At 40.4% G+C, this 23,533-nt stretch overlaps 1 protein-coding gene across 1 annotated transcript in view; it reads right to left on the bottom strand.

Moving 5' to 3' along the window:
- Positions 1-23,533, bottom strand: part of LOC124755559 (otoferlin-like) — a 461,140-nt gene that overhangs the window by 60,409 nt on the left and 377,198 nt on the right. The window lies entirely within an intron of this gene.

Raw genomic sequence — 23,533 nt, 5'->3', positions numbered from 1 at the left:
AATTGATATCTTAGGTGTAGCAAAACAACTCAAATCACTTGAGAAAGACTAGTCTTCCAGTCCAGGTGGTATACCAGTCAGGTTCATTTCAGAGTATGCAGACACAATAGCGCCTTTCTTAGCAATCATATACAACCGCTCACTTGACGAAAGGTCTGTTCCTAAAGACTGGAAAGTAGCACAGGTCACACCAATATTCAAAAAAAGGAAATAGGAGTAACCTATTGGATTACAGACCCATATCACTGACCTCAATTTGCAGTAGAATTTTGGAGAATATACTGTACTCAAACATTATGAATCACCTTGAACAAAATGACTTATTGATACATAACCAATACAGATTCAGAAAATATTGTTCTTGTGCAGCACAGCTAGCTCTTTATTCCCATAAAGTAATGAGTGCTGTCAACAAGGGATCTCAGATCGATTCTGTATTCCTACATTTCCAGAAGACTTCTGATACAAGTCCTCACAAGCGACTATTAATCAAATTGCCTGCATATGGAGTATCGTCTCAGTTGTGTGACTGGATTCATGATTTACTCTCAGAGAGGCCAGAGTTTGTAGTGATAGATGGTAAATCATCGATTAGAACAGAAGTGGTATCTCTCATTCCACATTCTGCTGTTCCAAATTTATATAAATGATCTAGGTGGTAATCTGAGCAGCCCCCTTAGATTGTTTGCAGATGATGCTGTAATTTACTGCCTAGGAAAATCATCAGACAATCAATTCCAATTACAAAATGATCTAGAGAGAATTTCTGTATGGTGCAAAAAGTGGCAATTGTCACTAAACAAAGAAAAGTGTGAGGTCATCCACATGGGCACTACAAGAAATCCAATAAATTTTGGGTATATGATAAATCACACAAATCTAAGGGCTGTCAGTTCGACTAAATACCTAGGAATTACAATTATGAGCAACTTAAATTGGAAAGACCACATAAATAATATTGTGGAGAAGGCGAAACAACGACTGCGCTTTGTGGGCAGAACACTTAGAAGATGTGACAAACCCACTAAAGAGTCAGCCTACATTACACTTGTCCATAATCTGCTGAAATATTGCTGGGTGGTGTGGGATCCTTACCAGCTAGGATTGACAGAGGACATTGAAAAAGTGCAAAGAAGAGCAGCCCGTTTTGTGTTATCGCGCAATAGGGGTGAGAGTGTTACTGATATGATATGCGAATTGTCAACGAAACAAAGGCAGCTTTCTTTGTGGTGAGATCTGTTTACGAAATTTCAATCACCGTCTTTCTCTTCTGAATGCAAAAATATTTTGTTGACACCCACCTACATAGGGAGAAATGGTCATCATAATAAAATAAGAGAAATCACAGCTTGAACGGAAAGATTTAGGTGTTCCTTTGTCCCACGCGCCATTTGAGAGTGGAATAGTATAGAAGTAGTATGAAAATGGTTCGATGAACCCTCTGCCAGGCACTTAAGCGTGAATTGTAGAGTAACCATGTAGATGAACAAAAGATACATGAAAAAAGGCTAGGTTTAAAAGGAAGAACATCTTCCATCAAGACAATGTGCTCCCGCACACATGTGCTGTTGCCATGGCAAAATTACGTGAACTAAGGTGTGATTAGTTGCCACAAATGTCTTATTCACCCGATATGGCTCTGTCAGACTTCCATCTCTTCCCAAAACTGAAAATTTTTCTTGGTGGATGAGGATTCACTTAAAAAGAAGAATTGATAGCCAGAGTTGAAAATTATTTTGCAGGACTGGAAGAAACTGATTTTAGAGATGAGATCAAGGCACTGGAACATCATTGGACCAAGTGCATTAATCTACAAGGAGACTACATTGAAAAGTAAAAAGAAGTTTATCACATAAATTTGAACTAATGTAGACCATCTGAAGTTCTGAAGGCAGTGTTTCCCTGTCAGCCGCATTAACCTCTATTTGTCAGAAGCCTATCTGCATGTTCATAGTTGAGAAATACTTTGTTCCTTTTAAACAGTCGAGGTGTCAGCAATGCATGGTGATGGATATACATCTTTTTCTGTGGTTTTGTTCAATTGCTGGTGGCTGAAGCAAAAAATGCTGTGTGCCATCCTTCTGCTTCATAAGGACTGCTGGAGAGGACCAAGGACTCTCTGAAAGTTCAATTATGCAATATTGCAGCACCTCCTCCACTTCCTCCTGGATTATCCATCATTCAGCTGTGGGATTGTACATGAGCATGGGCTAGTTGGTGGATGACCCCAGCTGATATAGTTTTTCATCGTGGGCTGCTTGGTCTCTCTTTTCTCCAAGCCTGATTTGAAAGTATCCAAAAATTGATGCAGAATGCTGTTACTAGCTGATGTTGTTTCTATCAGGCTAGATCCTATTGGCAATTTGATAGCAGCATCCTCTCCAGCATTGGATATAATGGTAGTTAGAGTGCAATTACTCATCAATGACACTATGCTGCCCCTCCTGGACTGGTTCAGCTGTACTTATGCTCATACCTTTAGGGATGAGTCATCACTGCTTCTGACATTGGTCAGGAATTCTCCTTGATCACATGCAATGCTTATGATCAACGCTGGCATGAAGATTTCTTTTGTGAGCTTGAGTAACTTTTTGCAATTGATAAAAGCTTCATAGTTTAACTGTATGTCTCGAACGATGACTGGGACTTATCTTGTTGATGATGGCAGGAAACCAATATCTTCAACAGCAGATAAACACTCAGAGCAATATTTGCTAAGCACATTTGTTGGAACAGCTTCATCAGTCTGGAGTTATTATTTTGTGATGCCTGCAAGGAGCCTCATCGCTCGCTTACATCATGACTAAATTCTGCTAAAAGGACATTCAAAGGCTTGCGTCATAGTTACCCTTGTAACACGTGCTCTTGTTGGCTGAATGCATAAGGGGCAATCAAAAAGTTTCTGTTTGAAGGTCATACAATCCAGAATCGGTATTCCAATCAGGCAAAATCAGTGTGTGTATTGAGGCAATCATTCCACTGAAGACACACATTTGGGAAAACACCATGTTCTGTTGCATGAAGAAATCCATAACTGACAGCTGCACATTGCTGTCCTATAAGATTCGTTGACTCTTCAAGGCCCTTTTTAAGAGACTGAAGGAGAGTTACTTGCATGGGGAGAGATCAGGCCAATAGAGTGAAGAGACATGGACGTGACTGCTGTCCAAGTTCCAAACTCCACTATCACTACCAGCACTCCACGTGATAACTGTGTGTCTTTCATTCAGACCATGCCTTGGCCATTTCTCCCATGAGCCAATTAATTCCATGTATTGCATTGGAAAAATTGGTATTGTGTCAGTACAACATTGGTAATATGGGGACATGTATCATCATGAATAGGCTGCACCCCTTGTCATGTTAATCAAAGAACAGGGTGAATATCACCTTTCCAGCAGATGGCTGGCTCTTGAACTTCTGTGGACAAGCGGATGCCAGATGACACTGCTGCATCAATGGTTCTGAATCTGCTTCCCAGTGGTGGAACCAGCTTTTGTTACCTGCAGTAACACACACATCAGAAAGCTATGAGTGCCCCACTGATCCCTTGTCAACATGTCAGTTCTTATACATCGACATCCCAGTTCTGCTATGTTGCATATACATTGGAGCAACACCCTCAAATGGATACTTTTTGATCACCCCTTGTATTTCTGACTGGTGACCTTCAGCACAAATGCTTTCATGTCAAGGAAAGTAATCTTCTTTAGCTGGTGGGAATAAGCATTTGGCATTACAGGAAAGAAGCTCCTGTGTCGTCTAGTGTGTAGACTGACTGTCTGTCAATGAGATAGCCTTTCATCTGAGTAACTGTCATCCATGGAAGATTTTCATTTGTGGCAGCCTCCCTGGATGGTTGCCTCACTAGGTTTTTCTGAATTCGGTGGCTAGGCATATGGCTAGTACCTCTGTGTGTCAATGGGTAACAGCTATGACATGCTGGGGAGCAACCTTATCCAGGATATGGTCAAGAGGTTTGGCCCACAGGTTCACTACAAATGTCTGCAGTTGACTGCATGTCATGTGGCATAATAAGTGTCGAACACTCATCTTCTTTGTCTACAGTACGGCACAGCTGGGTTGTTGTTTGATGTCGGCGGTGCAAGTCTATGTTAACCAGGCCAATTCTTCATGGTACTTTTGACTTTTGACGGAGATTGGTGCCAAAGATTGAGACACCTTCTCTTCAGCGTGCTCTATTACCTCCTTAGAATGGGGTTGACGTTCATGGCCACTTTCTCTTGTGTACTTGATCTGCGATGGCCTTTTGCCGCATATTGGTCTGAGCAGTTCCTAATGTTCCTAGTGTGCTACAACCATCTGCTAAGGCAGTGAGTTTCATGTCTCATGTGTTTACTTCTGCCCCAAGCTGTCAATTCTGCCATATGATCAGATACCCACCTTCTACAGTTGCTGGCTACTACTACAGAGCAGTAGCTTGGTTTGTAGCAAGGCTTCCCCTGACCCAATCTCACAACCAGCCTTTGTCTTCTACTTGTAGTGTCAACATCAACTTTGGCCCAGTGCCTGTCCCATGACACACATGCCACATGGCAATGTGTTTCATATTAAGATATTCACTGTAATTTTTAACACTCACATGTGCACGGCAATGTGCTTCAAACCAAGATATTCACTGTAACGTTTAAGACTGACATGCGCCACCCTGTTCCCACACCTGCTGTACAGCCCAGTGAGTAAATCAGTGTTTTGAGCTGCAAGATATTCTGATCTATGAGCATTAGTGCCCACATGGCTGCTGACCAAGTTCCAAGCTCCACTATCACTACCAGTACTCCATGTGAAACTGTGTGCCTTTCATTCATCTACATCTACATCTACATGATGCAATTCACATTTAAGTGCTTGGCAGAGGGTTCATTGAACTACAATCATACTATCTCTCTACCATTCCACCACCGAACAGCGCGCGGGAAAAACGAACACCTAAACCTTTCTGTTCGAGCTCTGATTTCTCTTATTTTATTTTGATGATCATTCCTACCTATGTAGGTTGAGCTCAACAAAATATTTTCACATTTGGAAGAGAAAATTGGTGACTGAAATTTCGTAAATAGATCTTGCGGTGACAAAAAACGTCTTTGCTTTAATGACTTCCATCCCAACTCGCGTATCATATCTGCCACACTCTCTCCCCTATTACATGATAATACAAAACGAGCTGCCCTTTTTTGCACCCTTTCGATGTCCTCCATCAATCCCACCTGGTAAGGATCCCACACCGCGCAGCAATATTCTAACAGAAGACGAACGAGTGTAGTGTAAGCTGTCTCTTTAGTGGACTTGTTGCATCTTCTAAGTGTCCTGCCAATGAAACGCAACCTTTGGCTCGCCTTCCCCACAATATTATCTATGTGGTCTTTCCAACTGAAGTTGTTCATAGTTTTAACACCCAGGTACTTAGTTGAATTGATAGCCTTGAGAATTGTACTATTTATCAAGTAATTGAATTCCAATGGATTTCTTTTGGAACTCCTGTGGATCACCTCACACTTTTCGTTATTTAGCGTCAACTGCCACCTGCCACACCATACAGCAATCTTTTCTAGATCGCTTTGCAACTGATACTGGTCTTTGCATGACCTTATTAGATGGTAAATTACAGCATCATCTGTGAACAACCTAAGAGAACTGCTCAGATTGTCACCCAGGTCATTTATATAGATCAGGAACAGCAGAGGTCCCAGGACGCTTCCCTGGGGAACACCTGATATCACTTCAGTTTTACTCGATGATTTGCCGTCTATTACTATGAACTGTGACCTTCCTACAAGGAAATCACGAATCCAGTAGCACAACTGAGACGATACCCCGTAGGCCCTCAGCTTGATTAGAAGTCGCTTGTGAGGAACGGTGTCAAAAGATTTCCGGAAATCTAGAAATACGGAATCAACTTGAGATCCCCTGTCGATAGCGGCCATTACTTCGTGTGAATAAAGAGCTAGCTGCGTTGCACAAGAACGATGTTTTCTGAAACCATGCTGATTTTGTATCAATGGATCGTTCCCTTCAAGGTGATTCATAATGTTTGAATACAGTATATGCTCCAATAGATCTTGCCATGATGAAAAACGTTGCCCTGACCATTTCTCCCATGAGAGCCAAATAATTCCAAGTACTGCATTGGAAAAATTGGTATTGTGTCTGTAGATACTCTGGGAAAAGGTAGTGACTTTGTCTGGTGTTGACTATTCTTACCACACCACTCTTTCACCTAATACCATCACATCTGTAAGTGTCTTTCTCCTATAATTGTTAATTTTGAGACTGTTTTGTGTTTTGTCTGTACAAGTGTAGTCATTTTAATCAATGTTTTGTACATAGTAGTTTCATCATGTTAGTAAATGAGATGTCTTCTTAATCACTTGTGGACATTGATCTTTGTGCAGTACCTTTCATGTCTTATTTTGCAACATCCTACAGATCTGATTGTTATGGCTACGATGAAATGCTGTATGTCTTCTCTTACAACCTGCCTTATGAGAGAAGAGGAGTCAATGCTGCCCTCTGCACCTGCCTTAGGGACCACATCTGGGAATCTGTCATACCTGTATGTCTTCTCTTACAACCTGCCTTATGAGAGAAGAGGAGTCAATGCTGCCCTCTGCACCTGCCTTAGGGACCACATCTGGGAATCTGTCATACCTCTTTCATATGCTTCTTTCTCTGTTACATTTCCTTGATGTGCTGCATCACCTGATGAACTCCTCAGTTGTTGCAACATCCTTTACTAGAAGAGCTTGGAATGTGTCTTCTACTCCTTTCATCACATGTGAGATTTTGTTGGTTTCTGTCATATTCGTGTACACAAAGTTGCAAATGGCCAAAACATTCTGTATGTAAGACTGCATCATTTTGCTACGAGACTGGGCCATCTCCTGCTAAGTGTACTTCCTATTGATTATCATCAAACATCTTCTTCAACTCAGCCTGGATTTTGTCCCAGGTGTTGAGCTTCTCTTCATTGTTCTCAAACCACAGCTGAGCTGTGCTGTCTAGTTATAATTATACATTCGCTAGACACATCATGTCATCCCACCTGTCGTATTTGACAACTCAGTCAAATGCTTTCAGCCATTTTGTTGGATCTTGACCACCACCTCTGGAAGACAGTAGCGAATGGCTCATGTGCAGCTGACTTACTGCTATCCTGGAATCCATCTCCTGAATATACACACATCAAAAAAAGTTTTGCATCAGCACGGTTTCCAGAACTCCTGAAGATAGACGTTGACTGTGGATCTTGTATCACAGACAAAGTCCCTTTCACTGTTATAGATGTTACTAAACCTGCCCAAAGATGTAAACAACCATGCATGAGCAGCACCTATTAGATGGAGAGGATCTGACAGCTGATCAGTTCCAGTCATTTCACCAGGAAGGAGGTACATGACTCGTGTTGTCTGTAGTTCAACCATGCCTAAATGGTCAATAATGTGGTTCAATCGTGTACGCATTGTTACTTTGTGCCAGGAAGGGATCTCAACAAGAGAAGTGTCCAGGCATCTCGAGTAAACCAAAGCTATGTTGTTCAGACATGCAGCAAATACAGAGAGACAGGAACTGTTGATGACATGCCTTACTCAAGCTGCCCAAGGGCTACTACTGCGAGGATGACCACTATCTACAGCTTATGGCTCGGAGGAACCCTGACAGCAAAGCCACCATGTTGAATAATGCTTTTTATGCAGCCACAGAACATCATGTTATGACTCAAACTGTGTGCAATAGGCTGCATGATGCACATCTTCACTCCCGACATCCATGTCGAGGCCCATCTTTGCAACCATGACACCATGCAGCTGCCTTTAACCAGACAATTGTCAGAGATGTGTTTGGAGGCAATCCAGTCAAGCTGAATGCCTTAGACACTCTGTTGAGCGAGAGGAGCAAGTTGGAGGTTTCCTGCTGTTTTGGGGTGGCATTATGTGGGGTCGATGTACGCCGCCAGTGGTCATGGAAGGCGCCGTCCCATCGGGCACTTCTTGTGAATGGCTTCCTTCAGGATAACGGCATCGCTTGACTAGAGTGACCAGCATGTTCTACAGACAAGAACCCTATCGAACATGCCTGGGATAGATTGAAAAGGGCTGCTTATGGACGATGTGACACACCAGCCACTCTGAGGGATCTACACCGAATTGCCACTGAGGAGTGGGACAATCTGGACCAACAGTGCCTTGATGAACTTGTATGCCACAATGAACACATGCAAGCATCAATGCAAGAGGACGTGCTACTGGATATTAGAGTTATTGGCGTGTACAGCAATCTGGACCACCACCAACGAAGGTCTCACTGTGTGGTGGTACAACACGCAATGTGTGGTTTCCATGAGCAATAGAAAGGGCTGAAATGATGTTTATGTTGATCTCTATTCCATTTTCTGTGCAGGTTCCAGAACTCTGGAAACCGAGGCGATGCAAAATTTTTTTTGATGTGGGTGTGATCTTAGGAACCATGTACAACTTCTATTCCATATAGGCGATGGCTTTTACCTTGTCTAATTGAAACCATGTCAATATACACACCAAATGATGCAGAAAGCCTATGGTGATGAGTGCTTATGCCATACTTAATGTTACAAATGGTTCATATGTTTTAAAAATGGCCAGACCGAAGTTACACATGACCCTCATTCAGGATGCCCTTCGATGTCTACTGACAACGCTCATGTCAGGAATGTCAATAAAATTGTGCATGCCAGTCAAAGACTGACTGTTGAGAGATCGCAGAAGAATGAAACATTTCAGTTGGATCATGTCATGAAATCCAATACACAGCATCTTGGAATGCATTGTGTTGCTGCCAAGTTTGTCTCATGGCTCATGAGTCAAGACAGAAAAGACTTTTGTCTCACAATCTGTGAAGTTTTTTGGATCACACAAATGAGAACGAGGCGTTTCTTAAGAGAATCATAACTGGTGATGAGATGTGGGTCCACAGTTACAATGTTGAGATCAAGGTACAATCTTCACAATTGATTGGGAAAGGTTCTCGAAGACCAAAAATAGTTCATCAGGTCAGGTCATATGTCAAAGCCATGCTGATAGTTTTCTTTAACTCTGAATGATTAGTTCATCATGAATTCATGCCACAGGGACAAACTGTTAATCGACAGCACTACTGGGATGTGTTACGATGCCTGTGAGAAAATGTGAGAAGAAAATGGCCTGAAACGTGGTGAGACAATTCATAGATATGGAATCACAGTAACACACCCACACATTCATCCCTGCTGGTGTGTGACTATTGCACAAGAAACAAAATCACTGTGTTGTCTCATCCTTTGCACTCTCCAGACTTGGCTCCTATAGATGTTTTTTATTTCCAAAGTTGAAAACACTGTTGAAATGACGAAGATTTGCAACAATAGATGAGATAAAAGAACATTTGCAGACAGCACTTCACACAATCCAGAAAGAGGCATACCAAGACTGCTTCCAGAAGTTGAAATGGCATTAGGAGTGGCGTATCAATTGTGGAGGAGAGTATTTTGAAGGAGACCATGCACAGTAAGTAAAAGGTAAGTGCAGAAAAAAATTTGTGGATGAAGTTCTCGAATTTTCTGAATAGACCTCATAGACCTCTTGAAGTTCCCAGAGTCTCCACCAAACAGTGTCATGTTGAAACCACAATCAAGTCCAAATTCGAAGGCAGGGTCACCAGTGAAGTACAACACTTAAAACTGAAAGCATGTTTCTTACTGGCATCAGTGTACAGCCAGAGCAGAACTGGCCTTCTGGACAGAGAGTGCAGGTACTTAGAATACAAGCATTGAATATTGCAGAATGCTAGTATTTATACAAATATCAAATAATCAATAATAAATAAATATTATGAAAAGTAAAGTTGCGCTCACCATATACAGGGGATGCTGAGTCGCTGTGGCTACAGTTGCCTGAGACTGCAGTCACATGTGTGTGAGGTATGTGCCTGTTGTCTATTTTTGATGAAGGCCTTACTGGCCAAAAGCTTTACTTGTGACAGTATTTTTGTTGTGTCTGTCTGTGACTCAGCATCTCCGCTATGTGGTGAATGGCAACTTTCCTTCTCATAAAATTGTTAAATTCCAACCTGGATTTTCCATTCCTCAATATACAAATATAACAAATACAAGATATTTCAAGAATCTTGCAGAAATTATAAATACTAAATAACAAATATCTGCCCATATACAGCAGCTTGTGGTCAAATTTGAAATGGCAACCTGCAGCAGACTAGCCAGCGATGCTAACCACAATGCTACACAGCATTGCTCATGGCACTATTAAAAAGTCCATGAAACACACTGACAATCGATGTCTGAAGCATTTCAAGATACATCTGACCTATTATAGCAAAGAAAAACAGAGCAATGAAATCACAATGACAGATTACACCACATGCTTTCTCCTATTAAATTTACTTCAATGTTTACCTGAACATGTTGATTTACAGGGATCCAGGACACTCAATTGTGGCTGTTTCCAGCTTTATTCAATTGATCCATGTGTATGGCCACACTCTTTCAGTTTAAGATGATCCTTGTCAGGCCAAATTTTCCTGGCAAACTTTTCATGCTTGTTATCTATTCCTTCAACGCATTTGCAGTGATGAAGCCTCCAGTGTGGGTTATAGTCACTGGAGTTTGAAATTTACAGTTTTATGAGAAGGAAAGTTGGTAACTTTCCTTCTTGTAATATTATTACATTCCATCCTGAATTTTCCATTGTTTGAAATCTACAGTTCATAACTTTCACTATTTGCCTTACACTTCATCACCTTACCTGGCTTCAGTAAAGCCACTGAGTCTCTTGCCATCCTCACTGTGCTGACTGATGGACTTGTTCTTGTACAATGTACCTGTATTGTAGTTTGTGTGAACAGGGGCAGTACCATCAGATTTAAAATAACTACAGGCACCTTAATTGTTCAATTTGTTGATGCTTCAGTTTCAATTTAATTTTGAGATCGTCATTGTATTTCTATGATACTTTTACTACCTTCTGCTTGAAGCATGCATGCAATTAATTTACATCAGTCATATTCCATGTATACTGTAAAGAGGGGTGTTTTTGGTGTGAAAAGAACTCAAGGGTGTACTTTTTATTTAAGTGCGACACCTTGAAATTACTTAACATTACGAAATGCTACCACTGATTTCATGCAGCAATCACCACTAGTTGAGAGAACATTGTACTTGATACCGTGCAAGGTCTGCATTTCCTTTTTTTTTTTTTTTTTTTTTGAAAGATACCACAGCTACAAAGTGTGAGTACAATTTTTGAAGGTCCTCCCAACTAAATTTTCAATGTAACATATATCCACAATGTACATGGTGCAAGCTGTCAGATGTGCAACACTTTATATGTACTGGACTCTCACAGCAGAGGTGTGTATATTAACAGGGCCTTCCTTGGTGGAGTCATGTGTTATCTGAATGTTTTCTCTATGTATCCTTCATTTAAAAATTAGATGATAATCAATTTTGCTTTAGTAAAAGAAAGGCACCAGAGATGCAGTTCTGACATTACACTAGGTTATGGAAATGACACATGTATAGGATCGCCCGCATCTCGTGGTCGTGCGGTAGCGTTCTCGCTTCCCACGCCCGGGTTCCCGGTTTCGATTCCCGGCGGGGTCAGGGATTTTCTCTGCCTCGTGATGGCTGGGTGTTGTGTGCTGTCCTTAGGTTAGTTAGGTTTAAGTAGTTCTAAGTTCTAGGGGACTGATGACCATAGCTGTCAAGTCCCATAGTGCTCAGAGCCATTTGAACCATTTTTGCATAGGATCTGTTGACCTAAAAATTGAAAAACGTTTTTACAGTGTTTTTAAAGTGGTAGTATATGTTCAAAATCCTCTAAAAAAATAAGTATAAACTACAGAGAAAGTTGGGTAGTTTAAAATACACATAAGAAGTAGAAGGAAACAATAAGAATGGAAAACCAAGAGAGAAGTGCTCATAACATGACAGTGTTGTCTCTCTCTTCTACTATTTGTCCTGTATACTGAAGAAACAAAGAAGGAAATAGAAGAAAGCTTCAGAAATGGGATTAGAAATCAGAGTGAAGCAATAACAGAGTTGAGATTTACAAATGATTTTACTACACTCTGTGAAAAGGGGGAAAAATTACAGGAATTGTTGAATGGAATGACGAGTCTACTGAGCACAAAATGTGGATTAGAGGAAACCAAAGAAATATGCAGATATTATTGATCAGCAGAAATAGGATTAACAACAAACTTAACACAAACTTGACATAAAAATTGAGGACTATGTAGTAGATGAAGTGAAGTAATTCTGCAACCTTGGAAACAAAATAATGCAGATAGGGGGAAGAAAGGAGGGTATGGAAACACACTGGTACAGGCAAAGAGAAAATAGGGCATTTCTCACTAACAAGGGCCTTCAAGTATCAAACATGGCCTTAAATTAAGAAAGAAATGTCTGAGAATGTATATCTGGTGTACATGGGTCTTAAGTCATTTCATTGTCTTGTTATTACAATAAATTAAATATGGGCCTACATCTTTAAAAGTCTTTGCGTATCCAACAGACATCATCCAAATGGTCCACAGAGTATGACTAATGTAATGTAATTGGTGAGGAAAGAAATATATGAAAACAATAACTAGAAGAGTGGATGATGACAGTACATTTGTTAAGGCATGTACGAATAACTTCCATGGTACAAAAGGAAGTTGTCAAGAGCAAAAACAATAGGGGATTTGGAATGTATCCAATATATAATGGAGTATGTTGGGTACTATTCTGAGACAAAGAAACTGGCACAAGAGAGTAAATCATGATGGACCATATCTACATTTATATCTATACTCTGTAAGTTACCATTATTTATATGGCTAAAGATACTTATAACACTATTATCATTTCCCTCCTCCTCTGATCCATTAACAAAATATTACCTGACTGGAAAGTCCATTCTTAGATCTTTAACAGTAAAGTTCTCTGTGATGCACAATGCACATCTCTTGCAGCTTTCGACACTGGAGTTTAATGGAAGGCCTAAACCAGTGGTCCTAAGGATTCTGTGGCAAGCAAAGTCCTGACATCTTACACCTAGACCATAGGGTTGAGAACTGTAGGGTTCCCATACAAGGGAAAAGAGTGCACTAGACCTGAAACTGCCAGTATTGAGATTTTTGGGGTAAATCTACATGTACATAAGAAGGATAGGCTAATGATAAATGAAGATAATGTATTCATCCCAGTTGGAAAAGAAATTCAAATCCACTGGAATGAAAGCTAAAGCAGCTTGCAAGGTTGTTTATGCAAGAGTCAGTATCATGGGGATGCATAAACTTATAAATGGGTCCTTCTATTAATCCCCAAAGTCCCTTCCTGTCACAACATTTTTCAAAAAGTCTAAGCTTGCCAGCACATTTTCCAGTCACATCGTCATTAATGAAGGAAACTTTACTCATCCAACAATTAACTGAGAAAATTTCAGTGTTGGAAGTGATGGTCATGGCAGTATGTCCTGCCAAACAATATTAAATGCTTTCCTGAGGAAAAGCACTTACTACCATCTGCCCACCAGCCTGTGAACCAATACAAGATGGCGCCGAGTGTAAATTGTGGTTGTGTTAGTTACCAGAATAAACTCAACATAAACATTAAAAAGTGTTTAACATGTAAAAACTTTGATGTATATCATGATGATATGTGTATCGCGTGTTTTGTTATTAAAAAAGTTTTGGAAGGAAGACATGGGGTGGCCCAAAATTGCGAAACTGAAATCGCACATGGAGCTAGTACCTTGTCTTACAAATCACGAGAGCCAATACAAAGAGTTTGCTTCTGCAAATCGAGCGCCATGAAGGGCATAACATGCATAAACTGTAAAACTGTATACCATTTCACGTGTGTAAAGGCAGATCCAAGACAAAAACTATGGTGTTGCAGGAGGTGTAATGAATTTGGCCTAGACAAAGGACTACAGAAGAGCAACTGCAAAGTCAAAATTATTGCTATGCTGTTAGAAGAGGCACACAGCTTGAAATACAAATATACCAGTAACTGTCAATGTGAGTATAAAACAAACAGCGATCTTGTAATTGATGATGATACTAGAACTGCTGGTAACAAATATTTTACCAACTGAAAAAATGCGGGTAAACCACTAAATGTGGTATAGCATGTGTAAATTGTGAAACAAAATATCACTTTCGATGCGCAAAGGTGGACTGCTCATTGAAAGGAAATGAGAAATTTACAAAAATGTGGAAGTGTAAGACGTGTAGGCCTACCAATATACTAAGAAGGGCCGCAAATATCCCACTAGCAAACATATTTGAAGTGCTCAATGTAGATAGTAACAATGATGCTCTTGAAGCTCATACAGAACATTCTCAATCATCAAATGCTACAGTAACTCTTTCTGAAAGCACTACTGCTTCTGAACTCCAACAAGGAGATATTCAAATTCCATGTGATGCTGCTGTTCCTGTTCCGAAAACCATTAAATAAATCTCCCAAGAAGAGGTTAGCATCCTGTACACAGAACCAAGCAATTAATGTAGGCCGGTAGACTGCCTACAAAGACAATAGCAGGCTCTTCCTGTCACAAAACCCGGTAGAGACTGTGTAAACTTCCCACCCTTGGAAAACAGATTTAGTGTCCTTGAGCATGTTGATGTTACAGGAAAAAACATTAAAGTAGACTCACAAGTCAAGGTGCTTAACACAAGAAAGGTTAATGAAAGTGAACCGAGTAATTTGTGTAGCAACAATATTACATCAACTGTCAATAGAAGTGAAGTGAATAATGGGTGCAGTGAAAATATTAAGTCAACTGTCAATAGAAATAATGAAACCAAAAACCCCAAGAAAGCAAGCTGCAATTTCAGACCTAGAGGCCTGTGAAAATACATTTATATGCAGACAGTCAAGGAAGGAAATTAAGGGATATAGTTGAGAACAATTCAAGCCACCATATCTCAGCCACAATAAAACCTAGTGCAAAATTTAAAGATGTAGCAGGTTCTCCATCAGCAGAAGCTATGGAACTGGCAGTTTTTCTGGCTGGAGCAAATGATGTAGCAAGAAATGAAGGAAAAGACTTCTTATTATTATTAAAGAAGAAACTGCAGGAACTACAAAATACAAAAATCCTCATCTTTTAAATACCATGTCGGCATGATCTTCCATCCTGGTCTTGTGTGAATGTTGAAGTGAGAAGAGTAAATGAAGAAATGAAGAAAATTTGTAAATACTTTAAAAATGTCGGTTTTGTAAACATAACTAACTTAGGTACAAGATTCCACACTGCTCATGGTCTCCATCTGAATCAACTTGGAAAGAAGTATGGGAGTAATGAAATCATAGAAGTAGCCAATGAGTTAGGCATAGCAAAAATTGATAGCTCTGAGTCAATACCACTCAGATTTAGGGAAAACTCTTTTTTAGAGGTAGCAAAGAAGGGCTGAGACTAACAGGTTTGCCCAGATTCACACTGGATGACCAGATTAAAGTTAAGAATAATATAATAAATGTCGCTAACACTAGAGAGAAATATATCAGTAATGACGATTGCCCCCACAAAAAAAAATACTCACCAACTTTGTCTCTCAAGATAGGTTATCTCAATATTGAAAGTATAATTGGAAAACATGTAATTTTAAACGAATTTGCAAATGAGAACTTGTTTTTGTTTGTTGTGGTCTTCAGTCCTGAGACTGGTTTGATGCAGCTCTCCATGCTACCCTATCCTGTGCAAGTTTCTTCATCTCCCAGTACCTACTGCAACCTACATCCTTCTGAATCTGCTTAGTGTATTCATCTCTAGTTCTCCCTCTACGATTTTTACCCTCCACGCTACCCTCCAATACTAAATTTGTGATCCCTTGATGCCTCAGAACATGTCCTACCAACCGGTCCCTTCTTCTCGTCAAGTTGTGCCACAAACTCCTCTTCTCCCCAATTCTATTCAATACATCCTCATTAGTTATGTGATCTACCCATCTAATCTTCAGCATTCTTCTGTAGCACCACATTTCGAAAGCTTCTATTCTCTTCTTGTCTAAACTATTTATCATCCATGTTTCACTTCCATACATGGCTACACTCCATACGAATACTTTCAGAAACGACTTCCTGACACTTAAATCTATACTCGATGTTAACAAATTTCTCTTCTTCAGAAACGCTTTCCTTGCCATTGCTAGTCTACATTTTATGTCCTCTCTACTTCGACCATCATCAGTTATTTTGCTCCCCAAATAGCAAAACTCTTTTACTACTTTAAGTGTCTCATTTCCTAATCTAATTCCCTCAGCATCACCAGACTTAATTCGACTACATTCCATTATCCTCGTTTTGCTTTTGTTGATGTTCATCTTATATCCTCCTTTCAAGACACTGTCCATCCTGTTCAACTGCTCTTCCAAGTCCTTTGCTGTCTCTGACAGAATTACAATGTCATCAGTGGACCTCAAAGTTTTTATTTCTTCTCCATGGATTTTAATTCCTACTCCAAATTTTTCTTTTGTTTCCTTTACTGCTTGCTCAATATACAGATTGAATAACATTGGGGAGAGGCTACAACCCTGTCTCACTCCCTTCCCAACTACTGCTTCCCTTTCATGCCCCTTGACTCTTATAACTGCCATCTGGTTTCTGTACAAATTGTAAATAGCCTTTCACTCCCTGCATTTTACCTTTGCCACCTTTAGAATTTGAGAGAGAGTATTCCAGTCAACATTGTCAAAAGCTTTCTCTAAGCCTACAAATGCTAGAAACTTAGGTTTGCCTTTCCTTAATCTTTCTTCTAAGATAAGTTGTAAGGTCAGTATTGCCTCACGTGTTCCAATATTTCTATGGAATCCAAACTGATCTTCCCCGAGGTCAGCTTCTACCAGTTATTCCATTCGTCTGTAAAGAATTCGTGTTAGTATTTTGCAGCTGTGATTTATTAAACTGATAGTTTGGTAATTTTCACATCTGTCAACACCTGCTTTCTTTGGGATTGGAGTTATTATATTCTTCTTGAAGTCTGAGGGTATTTTGCCTGTCTCATACATCTTGCTCACCAGATGGTAGAGTTTTGTCAGGACTGGCTCTCCCAAGGCCGTCAGTAGTTCTAATGCAATGTTATCTACTCCCAAGGCCTCGTTTCAACTTAGGTCTTTCAGTGCTCTGTCAAACTCTTCACGCAGTATCGTATCTCCCATTTCATCTTCATCTACAGCCTCTTCCATTTCCATAATATTGTTCTCAAGTACATCGTCCTAGTATAGACCATCTATATATTTTTTCCACCTTTCTGCTTTCCCTTCTTTGCTTAGAACTGGGTTTCCATCTGAGCTCTTGATATTCATACAAGTGCTTCTCTTTTCTCCAAAGGTCTCTTTAATTTTCCTGTAGGCAGTATCTGTCTTACTCCTAGTGACATAAGCCTCTACATCCTTACATTTGTCCTCTAGCCATCACTGCTTAGCCATTTTGCACTTCCTGTCAATCTCATTTTTGAGACGTTTGTATTCCTTTTTGCCTGCTTCTTTTACTGCATTTTTATATTTTCTCCTTTCATCAATTAAATTCAATATTTATTCTGTTACCCAAGGATTTCTACTAGCCCTCGTCTTTTTACCTACTTGATCCTCTGCTGCCTTCACTACTTCATCCCTCAAAGCTACCCATTCTTCTTCTACTGTATTTATTTCCCCCATTCCTGTCAATTGCTCCCTTATGTTCTCCCTGAATCTCTGTACAACCTCTGGTTCTTTTAGTTTATCCAGGTCCCATCTCCTTAAAATCCCACATTTTTGCAGTTTCTTCAGTTTTAATCTACAGTTCATAACCAATAGATTGTGGTCAGAATCCACATCTGTCCCTAGAAATGTCTTACAATTTAAAACCTGGTTCCTAAATCTCTGTCTTACCATTATATAATCTATCTGATACCTTTTAATATCTCCGGGATTCTTCCATGTATTCAACCTTCTTTTATGATTCTCTGTGCAAAATTCTACCAGACAGCTTCCTCTTTCATTTCTTACCCCCAATCCATATTCACCTACTATGTTTCCTTCTCTCCCTTTTCCTACTCTCGAATTCCAGTCACCATGACTATTAAATTTTCGTCCCCCTTCACTACCTGAATAATTTCTTTTATCTCATCATACATTTCATCAATTTCTTCATCATCTGTGGAGCTAGTTGGCATATAAACTTGTACTACTGTAGTAGGGGTGGGCTTCATGTCTATCTTGGCCACAATAATGTGTTCACTGTGCTGTTTGTAGTAGCTTACCCGCACTCCTATTTTTTTTATTCATTATTAAACCTACTCCTGCATTACCCCTATTTGATTTTGTATTTATAACCCTGTATTCACCTGACCAAAAGTCTTGTTCCTCCTGCCACTGAACTTCACTAATTCCCACTATATCTAACTTTAACCTATCCATTTCCCTTCTTAAATTTTCTAACCTACCTGCTCGATTAAGGGATCTGACATTCCACGCTCCGATCCATAGAACACCAGTTTTCTTTCTCCTGATAACGATGTCCTCTTGAGTAGTCCCTACCCGGAGATCCGAATGGGGGACTATTTTATCTCCAGAATATTTTACCCAAGAGGACGCCATCATCATTTAACTGTACAGTAAAGCTGCATGCCCTTGGGAAAAATTACAGCTGTAGTTCCCCTTGCTTTCAGTCATTCGCAGTACCAGCACAGCAAGGCCGTTTTGGTTATTGTTACAGGGCCAGATCAGTCAATCATCCAGATTGTTGCCCTTGCAACTACTGGAAAGGCTGCTGCCCCTCTTCAGGAACCACATGTTTGTCTGGTCTCTCAACAGATACCCCTCCGTTGTGATTGCACCTACGGTATGGCCATCTGTATCGCTGAGGCACACAAGCCTCCCCACCAATGGCAAGGTCCATGGTTCATGGGGGGAACTTATTTGATGCATTATGCTTAAGTGAGCACTGGTGTAAAGGAAATTAAATATCTTTCATGTACTAGATGATTTCCACTTAGCAAACAGCTTTAGCACAGAGCAGCATATTCATGGGGGTGTATCAATTTACATCAAGAAAGAATTAATAAATTGTAGTAATGAACTAGCTCTAGGATTTATGTGCAATGAGATACATTTTGAAGTGTATATCTGGTTCATTTAAAAATTGCTATTGTATCTCGTTATAGATCACCAGACAGAAGTACACTAATATTTTTTAAGAAACTTGAGACTTTACTAAATTTCTTTCTTAGTCCTCAGTGGAAGAAATATAGTATAGTGATTGATGGTGACATCATTCCAGATGTGGAAAGAGTCCTTCTGGATGCCATGAAGGGTACAGGGTACACCCATCTGCATGTGGTCACTCATGTCGGCACCAATGATGTGTGTCACTTTGGATCGGAGGAAATCCTCTCTGGCTTCCGGCGGCTATCTAATTTGGTGAAGACTGCCAGTCTCACTAGCGGGATGAAAGCACAGCTCACCATCTGCAGCATCATCGACAGGACTGAGTGTGGACCTTTGGTACAGAAGAACCCCAAAAGTGCCCCACTTGTGACAGGATACTTTCCGGGACTGGATCAGACTCTGAATGTGGCTCTCCAGCAGGGATATGACTTCCTCAAATCCTGCCCTGAAATGAGATCCATCCTTCATGAAATCCTCCCCACTCCACCAAGAGTGTTTTTCCGCCATCCACCTAACCTTCATAACCTCTTGGTTCATCCCTATGAAATCCCCAAACCACCTTCCCTACCCTCTGGCTCCTACCCTTGTAACCACCCCCAGTGTAAAACCTGTCCCATGCACCCTCCCACCACCACCTACTCCATTCCTGTAACCCGGAAGGTGTACACGATCAAAGGCAGAGCCACGTGTGAAAGCACCCATGTGATTTACCAACTGACCTGCCTACACTGTGAAGCTTTCTATGTGGGAATGACCAGCAACAAACTGTCCATTCGCATGAATGGACACAGGCAGACAGTATTTGTTGGTAATGAGGATCACCCTGTGGCTAAACACGCCTTGGTGCACGGCCAGCACATCTTGGCACAGTGTTACACTGTCCGTGTTATCTGGATACTTTCCACTAACACCAACCTGTCAGAACTCCGGAGATGGGAACTTGCCCTTCAGTATATCCTCTCTTCTTGTTACCCAACAGGCCTCAACCTCCGCTAATTTCAAGTTGCCGCCGCTCATACCTCACCTGTCATTCAACAACATCTTTGCCTCTGTACTTCCGCCTCGACTGACATCTCTGCCCAAACTCTTTGCCTTTACAAATGTCTGCTTGTGTCTGTGCATGTGCAGATGGATATGTGTGTGTGTGTGTGCGGGTGTATACCTGTCCTTTCTTCCCCCTGAGGTAAGTCTTTCCGCTCCCAGGATTGGAATGACTCCTTACCCTCTCCCTTAAAACCCACATCCTTTCGTCTTTCCCTCTCCTTCCCTCTTTCCTGACGAAGCAACTGTTGGTTGCGAAAGCTTGAATTTTGTGCGTATGTTTGTGTTTGTTTGTGTGTCTGTCGACATGCCAGCACTTTCGTTTGGTAAGTCACATCATGTCCATGCCATTGACCCCCTGATTAAAAAAGTGTTTAATACTTATGAAGGAAAAATTTTGCTCAGGCTACCTTTTGTGATCTTAGCAAAGCCAAATTTATTTAGATCAATCCAACCACGAGGACCTAAAATGTGAAATTTTCAGCTTCAAGAATCAGACCCCTAGACAAGAAGAACTGGAGTCAACTCTACATGAAAAGCTAAGTGAACTAGAAACTTTATTGTAATCTTCACTCCTCTCAAATTTTTCAGAGAAGATGTTGCTTATTGTGGACAATAGCTGCAAGCAGAAAAGAGGGGATAGATTACACCAATCATGACAGAAATACATTAAATCTAATGGCAACAAACAAATTTGACCTCTATGAGGATGTCCACATTGAAACTGAAATCAGTGTATATAAGGAAACTATAGCAACAGTTATTACTAAAGTATAATGGGCAACTAATACATGCAGGAAGATTCATATGATAGTTAAAACAGATCAACAGGCAGCAGCATTATATCTCAAGGAGGAAATCAAAACTTTTTGAGGCACGTGCTGCTTATAGAGTCAGTATGGCTTTAGGAAAGGTATAAACATGACTGAAAGAGTTAGGCAGCTGTTACATGTAAAACATTGTCTACTTGAAGATAAAGACAATGGATACATTTACGCATCTGACAAAAATAGTCACCTCGGTAAACCAAAAATGAATCCTAAAATTGATAAAGGCATATGATATCAGGAGAACTGTGGTTTATTCATCTAATTATGTACATTTACAATACATTTTGTTTGCTTACAGGAGATGAGAAAAATTTTAAATACAATTACAATGAGTTTTACACTAATAGTTAAAAAAATAACACTAAAAGGATAATTCTTGGGGTATATAACGCTTTGTAACCAGATGAAATTTCCAGTTCCTCTAGCATGAATTTGTCCAATGAGTGCCTGTCAGTGTCAGTGCACCATGCTTTGCCAAGTTACCCCAAAAAACAGTACCATGTTTAATAATGGATTCAAATTAGTTTGTACACTATGTGATCAAAAGTACCCATACACCTCCAAAAACATACATTTCTCATATTAGGTGCATTGTGCTGCCACCTACTGCCAGATAGTTCATATCAGCATCCTCAGTAGTCATTAGACAGTGTGAGAAAGCAGAATGGGGTGCTCCGCAGAACTCACGGACTCAAACATGGTCAGGTGATTGGGTATCACTTCTGTCATACATCTGTACATGAGATTTCCATACTTCTAAACATCCCTAGGTTCACTGTTTCCAATGTGATAGTGAAGTGGAAACACAAAGGGACATGTACAGCACAAAAGTGTACAGGCCGCCCTCATCTGTTGACTGACAGAGACTGCCGACATTTGAAGAGGGTTGTAATGTCTAATAGGCAGACATCTATCCAGACCACCACACAGGAATTGCAAACTGCATCAGGATCCACTGCAAGTACTATGAAAATTAGGTGGGAGGTGAGAAAACTTGAATTTTATGGTCAACCAGCTGCTCATAAGCCACACATCACACCAGTAAATGCAAAGTAATGCCTCACTTGGTGTAAAAAGTGTAAACATCGGACGATTGAACAGTGAAAAAATGTTGTGTGAAGTGATGAATCATGGTACACAATGTGGCAATCTGAAGGCAGGGTGTGGGTATTGCGAATGCTTGGTGAACATTATCTGCCAGCATGTGTAGTGCTAACAGTAAAACAGTGGTGTTATGGTGTGGTCATATTTTTCATGGAGAGGGCTTGCACCCCTTGTTGTTTTGAATGGCACTATCATAGCACATGCCTACACTGATGTTTGAAGCACCTTCTTGCTTCCTACTGTTGAAGAGCAATTCAGAGATGGCCATTGTGTCTTTCAACACAATCAAGCACCTGTTCATAAGGCACGGCCTGTGATGGAGTGGTTACATGTAAATAACATCCCTGTAATGTACTGGCCTGCACATAGTCCTGACCTGAATCCTATAGAACACCTTTCGATTGTTTTGGAATGCCGACTTCATGCCAGGCCTCACCGACTGACACTGATACCTCTCCTCAGTGCAGCACTCCATGAAGAATGGGCTGCCATTCCCCAAGAAACCTTCCAGCACCTGATTGAACATATGCTTGTGAGAGTGGAAGCTGTCATCAAGGGTAAGGGTGGGCCAACACCATTTTGAATTCCAGCATTACTGATGGGGGCACCTCAAACTTGTAAGTCATTTTCAGTCAGGTGTCGGACACTTTTGATCACATAGTGTATATGTTACTTTTTTGTGTCCATGTCAGCTGCAGTTTATAATATTTGCACTACACAAGCAAAACCACTCAATTTGTTTGCCAGATAGCCAATGTGTGCCTGCCAGCTCACATTTTTATCCTGATCAAGTCTTAAGAATCTGACTGAGTCGGCTCCTTACATAACCTGATTGATATGAATAATCTTAATCTACTCACATTTTGAATGTTTGCTTTTTAACTCCATCATGTGGGTCTGAGATATGTTTAGATGGAACCCATTTAGCTGAAACCAAGTTTATAAGGCACTGAGGGTACTGAGCAATGACTCAGAAATTTTTTATGAATTCTGACTTTCAGCTAACACAGAAATATCATCTGTGAACAGAACTGACAGGGAGCTGATATTTAATGGTATGTCATTAAGATACAAGTGATTCATCTATGCAGTTTTTTGCCATATACCTGAGAAACCATAGACAGTATACAAAACTAAGTTCTGGAATGGCTAATCAAACAATAGAAAATTTGGGATGGAATAATGGTAACTATACAAATTAGGATAGGCACTGAGTGGCAGACAGGCACATTTAACAGTTGGCTGTTACATATTATTAAGCTATCAAACAAAAGTCCTTCATCTCATTTAGAAACACACACACACACACACACACACACACACACACACACACACAATGTCTAGTGTCTTCTTCAGACAAGAAAACCCCA

The sequence above is a fragment of the Schistocerca piceifrons genome, chromosome 1, assembly GCF_021461385.2.
Source record: "Schistocerca piceifrons isolate TAMUIC-IGC-003096 chromosome 1, iqSchPice1.1, whole genome shotgun sequence".
NCBI classification, from domain to species: Eukaryota; Metazoa; Arthropoda; class Insecta; order Orthoptera; family Acrididae; genus Schistocerca; species Schistocerca piceifrons.
This window is presented reverse-complemented; position numbering and strand designations above follow the sequence as displayed.